Source organism: Pelodiscus sinensis, chromosome 2 (genome assembly GCF_052426305.1).
Source record: "Pelodiscus sinensis isolate ZL-2025 chromosome 2, ASM5242630v1, whole genome shotgun sequence".
Classification (NCBI taxonomy): domain Eukaryota; kingdom Metazoa; phylum Chordata; order Testudines; family Trionychidae; genus Pelodiscus; species Pelodiscus sinensis.
In genome coordinates this window covers 193780628-193787144 of record NC_143053.1, presented here as the reverse complement: position 1 = coordinate 193787144, position 6517 = coordinate 193780628, and positions in this window count along the sequence as shown.

The following is a 6517-nucleotide window of genomic DNA, read 5'->3' as shown; positions in this document are numbered from 1 at the left end:
TACCATATGCAACTCAATCCCTGTGTACAAGGAAAATGTGGGGCAAATGTTTACTATTACTCAATAACTGCCAGAGTTTGAAAGAGAAATAATTTCATTACTCTTCAGTATTTGCCCTGCTGCAGACATAGTCCAAGGGTCCTGAAGAAAATCCCCAACAGGCATCATGCTCTTCACTGGGAAAGTTGCCAGAGTCAGAACTGTAAATCAGCCTTATGATAGCATGGAGATGGGAAAGCCCTCCACAGAAAGTCAGAAAGAAGATACGAGAAGAGACCTGTGTATAAGGTATAAGCATCCTGTGGACCTCTTTCACATTTGAATCCTCCAACTAACCCAGCCTCTAAAGTATCACCTCGTATTTGCATTGATTTAACTGAGTCAGTGCTACCACCAGTTGTCATATGAGAAAGCTACTTGCAGGAATGCTTCCAAACAGCAGCAGCACTACCTGTGCTCGTTGATATGGGGATTTTGCCTTCTCCCTGTTGTGAATATTAGCAGTTATTAACAAAGCCTTCCTCAGGATTTTGATCTGTTTCTCAATACTGAAGACAAGATGCCATTTCTGCAGCATTGCACTGCAGTTGGTAAATGATGTTTTAAGTAAAAACTTCTGCCTCTCACCCACAAACAGGCTACGTCTACACTGGCCCCTTTTCCGGAAGGGGCATGTAAATTTCACCAGTCGTCGTAGGGAAATCTGCGGGGGATTTAAATATCCCCCGCGGCATTTAAATAAAAATGTCCGCCGCTTTTTTCCGGCTTTTAAAAAAGCCGGAAAAGAGCGTCTACACTGGCCCCGATCCTCCGGAAAAAGTGCCCTTTTCCGGAGGGTCTTATTCCTACTTTGAATAAGACCCTCCGGAAAAGGGCACTTTTTCCGGAGGATCGGGGCCAGTGTAGACGCTCTTTTCCGGCTTTTTTAAAAGCCGGAAAAAAGCGGCGGACATTTTTATTTAAATGCCGCGGGGGATATTTAAATCCCCCGCGGATTTCCCTACGACGACTGGTGAAATTTACATGCCCCTTCCGGAAAAGGGGCCAGTGTAGACGTAGCCACAGGGTCCAACCTTGCCATCCATACTTGGGCAAATGTCAATTATAGAATTGGTCACAGAGAATATAGCCAGTGCAATGAATTCACTGCTATCATAAACACAATATTATTTATTACAACACTCCGCTGAGACCCAGAAAGATCCATCAAACTCAGAATTTTTGTACAGGCAGTCCCCGGGTTATGTACAAGACAGGGACTGCAGGTTTGTACTTAAGCTGAATTTGTACTTAAGTCGGAACTGGCGTCCAGATTCAGCCGCTGTTGAAACTGACCAGCGGCTGACTACAGGAAGCCCGAGGCAGAGTTTCTCTGCCCCGGGCTTCCTGGAATCAGCCGCTGATCAGTTTCAGCATCAGCTGAATCTGGACGCCTGGGACAAAGCAGCTGGGGCGCTGCCGGGTAGGTCCCAGCAGCGCCGCACCTCGGCGCTACAGGGACCAACCCGGCAGCACCCCAGCTGCTCTACCCCAGGTGTCCCCAAGTCAGCTGCTGCTGAAACTGATCAGCGGCTGATTCCAGGAAACCCGGGGCAGAGCAACTCTGCCTCGGGCTTCCTGTAGTCAGCCGCTGGACAGTTTCAGCAGCGGCTGACTTGGGGACGCCTGGGGCAGAGCAGCTGGGGTGCTGCCGGGTTGGTCCAGTAGCACCGAGGAGCGGCGCTGTGGGACCAACTGGCAGCGCCCCAGCTGCTCTATCACAGGTGTCCGCGAGAAAAGCCTGGTCTGCTGGGGGGGAGGGGCGGCGCACTAGCTGCGTCCCCCCCCCCAGTAGACCATGGAGACGCGGGCGGCGGGACTTACGTCGGATCCGTACTTACGAACGGGGCTTTTCTCGCCCCGGAGGACGCGGGCGGCGGGACCGCCCAGACGCGCCGCGGTCCCGCCGCCCGCGTCCTCCGGGGCGAGAAAAGTCGGACATAAGTCGGACATAAGTCGGATCCGTGTAACTCAGGGACTGCCTGTATAGAAATAAAGCATGGGTATAGAGCCGTTCTTTTAAATATAAATTTCTTCTGTTCTTTTTATCTTCCATGAGAGGATCTCCATCCTTCCCCTCCTCCTGCTATCTGCACCACATGAAGCATTGAGAAGAAATAGCCTCTCTCATATAATTCTCACCCTCCAAAGCCAATTTGGGGCTTTAGAGAAACAAAAATCAAAATTTTAAAACATGTCTCTTTTAGTTAGTCTGAGGGGTTTATCAATCTTTTAAGGGTCTTAAAGGATTTTTGTTTGTTTTGTCCAAAGTTACAGAGACAGTATTGATTGTGCAAGCATCAAGCTGAATTATAAAACTAACTTTAATTAAAGATTCAATTCAACTGCATAAACCTGGGAGTTAAAACCCTCTTCTTAATCTAAGAACTCTTTTGTTACAATGTATTGAGCAACCACACGAGTAACTACTAAAACATAAGATAGAAGCATTGTGTCATCACAATATCACTATTGACTGCATCTATCCTATGGGCAGATTACTTAACAATTACTGAGACCCGATTAAACCTTTTGGTTGGTGTCATGTACACTAAAGGCATGTCCTTTCGTTATGCTGCATTTGAGGGTGAGTACTGTATATCCCAAAATGTGATCAAGCTAATTGCATCCATTTGATATGCATTCAACCACTGTGACTTAATAAAATAGAACACCATATAGTTAAGGGTTAATTGGAAAGCAGGCTTTTAGAGGCAAGGTCAAAATAGCTGGCAATTTCTGAGAATCAGAATGGGAGGAGGAGAGAGAAAAGTAAATAACAGAAGATAAATTGATGGAAACCTTGAGTCTAGATACTTCTGATATTAAAAATTTACTGAAAGTTAGGAAAAATGTTGATTTAATAGGGGGGTCATTATGATGGGTTTTTTTTGTTGTTGTTGAGAAGTTAGTTACAAAAGATGTCTACTATAGAGTACTTTAGAGCAATGCTCTGAAGGACTCTAGAGACACATTTTTGGACACTTTTTTTCCCACTGTCTGAGCAAGGTGTTTGGTCACAGAGAACTCCTTAAGATTGTCACTTGATGTGCTGAAAATATCAGTAAGCCCATCTACCTGTCCTGGGGGGTGCCCTACCACCCTGTCCTTCTCAGCCAGAACTGCTGCAATGAGGAGTAACAGTAGTTCGAATTAGGAGCTTTAATTCGAACTACCTAGCCCGTGCCGTAGGTAGCAGTGGGCAGGGGGTTCGAACTACTGGGCATTAAAAAATGGCGGCGCTCGGGAACATGCAAATAAAGCCCGGGATATTTTAATCCTGGGCTTCATTTGCAAGTTCGAATGACTACATTAGCCACCCTAGTTCGAACTAGGGTGGCTAGTGTAGACATACCCTAATATGTTACTTTTATGAAATTAACATAGCTAGTGATGTGCTTACAAAATGACAAATCCCATAGGGTCGCTTTTCTCAATCCCCACATATCAGAAAGGCCCATCTTCCCTTAAAGACTCTATGGAAAGCAGTGACTGCAGCCTCCTTGCCAGAAGCCCTGAGAAATGGAGGGGATGTCTCCTGGGCTCTGCAGCAGCAGCAAATCACTGCTCCCCAAGTAGCCGTTCCCTGAGTGCCTTCAGGGCACACTCCATGGGAGAACCTGAATGAACTTCCTAGCGGCAGCTGGTCCGGTTGCATTGATCAGACAAAGCAAAACACCGTCAGACCAGGTGCAATGAGTGACATCTAGATGAGTAGAACATGCAGTGCCTGAACGTACCTGCTCTAATGAGAATAGGTTGTTGTGAGTGTACCATGTCCTCCACTGGCCACAGTTCTCCATTACTAATCAATGGGAGTTGCAGGAGAAGTGTCTGCAGGCAAGAACAGCACATGGAGAGCCCCTGTGCTGACCCTCCCAGGGGCTGCAGGGACATTCCAGCCACCTCCAGGATCACAACCACCATCAGGACAATTACTCCAGACATGCAGCACCTGAATGTACCTGTTCTAATGAGAATAGGCTGTTGTGAATGTACCATATCCTCCTCAGGCTCCATAGTGCTCAAAACCTTGTCCTCCTACTCATCTCCTCCTTGTACTGTGAGCTGAATCCTGCAAAGTGCATAATGCCCGTGGCACTTGCTGATAATGCACACAGCCCTGCCAGGAGAAGGCACGTAGCCCAAAGGAGGGCGAGTGGTGGGATGGCTCATTTCGGTGTGGGGGAAGGGAAGCAACTTTAATTTCCAGAAGGGGTTCAGTCGGAACCTGGCTGCGTGAAGATGTTGAGAAGCTGTGATATCTGGAGGCTTCTCCCAGCCACAGTTAGCAAGGCTAGACCCCAGCCAGCATCAGCCACATTTGGGTCTGTCCTGGAGACCTGCTGGTGCCCTAGTATAGGGGATGTTGCTGATTCTCTGCCCCACTGCAGCCTCTCCCCCATGGCCTTTCCCTTGATGGAGCTGCAAGTGCCCACATGCTTTATCTTCTAGGATCTTGTAGTTGCAGTTATGTGACATGCTTAACAGAGTCCAGCAAATGCTAATGATCAGGCGCTACTAAAAGTTAATGATCAGTGGGCCCAATTGGGACTCTGAGGAAACTGATTTAAAGATATAACCAATTCAGTTATTGAAGTTAGGAAATCAGTAGTATCCAGGCAAAATTTGGTGTTTCTAGCTCTTACCATTTCATAGATCTTCCATTTCGGAAATATCAGTGGGCCCAACTGGGGCTCTGGGAGAACTGGGAGAACTAATTTTGAGATATTTAAGTTAGGAAATCAGTAATATCCGTGCAAAATTTGGTGTTTCTAGCTCTTACCGTTTCGGAGATCTTTTGATATAACACACACACACACACACACACACACACACACACACACACACCCCCTCTCAATTTCATAGAATCTTAGGGCTAGAAGAGATCTCAGGAGGTTATCGGGTCCAGCCCTCTGCCCAAAGCAGGAGCAACCCCAACTAAATCATCCCAGCCAGGTCTTTGTCAAGCTGGGACTTAAAATTCTCTAGGGATGGAAATTCTACCACCTCGCTAGGTTAACAATCCCAGTGCTTCACCAACCTCCTAGTGAAATAGTTTTTCCTAATATCCAACCTACACCTCCCCCACTGTAACTTGAGACCATTGCTCCTTGTTCTGCCATCTGTCACTACTGAGAACGGTCTCTCTCCATCCTCTTTGGAACCTCCCTTCAGGAAGTTGAAGGCTGCTATCAAACCCCCCCTCACTCTTCTCTTCTGTGGACTAAATAAGCCCAAATGCCTCAGTCTTTCCTCATAGGTGATGTACTCCAGCCCCCTAATCATTTTGGTTGCCCTCTGCTGGACCCTCTCCAATACGTCCACATCCTTTCTATAGTGGGGGGCCTAAAACTGGATGCAATACTCCAGATGTGGCCTCACCAGTGCATCATAAAGGGGATTAATAACTTCTCTAGATCTGCTGGCAATGCTCCTCCTAATGTACCCCAATATTCCCAGTTCTGCCTTCCTGTTTTTCCCTTAGATATTTCCATATCCTCTGATCCTTGTTTCTCTTCCTACCTCCCTCCTTCCCCCTATTTATTTTGCGCTTCCCTTCTCCCCTATTTATTTTGGGTCTGCACATCCTAAACTCAAAACTCCGGTCATCTGAAGAAGTGGGCTGTGCCCATGAAGGCTCATGATACCATCTACATGTTTTGTTAGTCTATAAAGTGCTACCAGACCATTTGTTGTTTTTTAAGTTTATCCAGTACAGACTAACGAGGCTACCCCCTGTAGCTTTCCAATATGCCATTAGCTTTCTTGGCTACAAGGGCATGCTATTGACTCATATCCAGCTTCTCATCCACTGTAATCCCCAGGTCCTTTTCTGCTAAACTGCTACTTAGCCAGTTGGTCCCCAGCCCGTAACAATGCTTGGGATTCTTCCAACTCAAGTGCAGGACTTTACACTTGTTCTTGTTGAACCTCATCAGATTTCTTTTGGCCCAATCCTCCAATTTGTCTAGATAACTCTGGCTCTTATCCTTACCCTCCAACATATCTACCTCTCCCCTTAGCTTAGTGCCATCTGCAAACTTGCTGAGGGTGCAATCCATCCCCTCATCTAAATCTTTAATAAAGGTGTTGAACAAAACCATCCCTAGAACTGATCCTTGGGGCACTCTGCTTGAAATTGACCACCAACCAGACATTGAGCCATTGATCACTACTCATTGGGCTCAACAATCTAGCCACCTTTTCATCCACCTTACAGTCCATTTATCCAAAGAATGTTGTGGGAGACTGTACCAGAACCTTTGCTAAAGTCATGTAACCTTATTTGAGGGAGTAAGTGGTAAAACTGCCCCCAGTCCTATATTTATAAACATTTGAGGGGGTGCATCTAGACTGGCAAGATTTTGCGCAAAAGTGGCTGCTTTTGCGCAAAAACTTGCCAGCTGTCTACACTGGCCGCTTGAATTTGCACAAGAACACTGATGTTCTAATGTAAGAATTCAGTGCTTCTTGC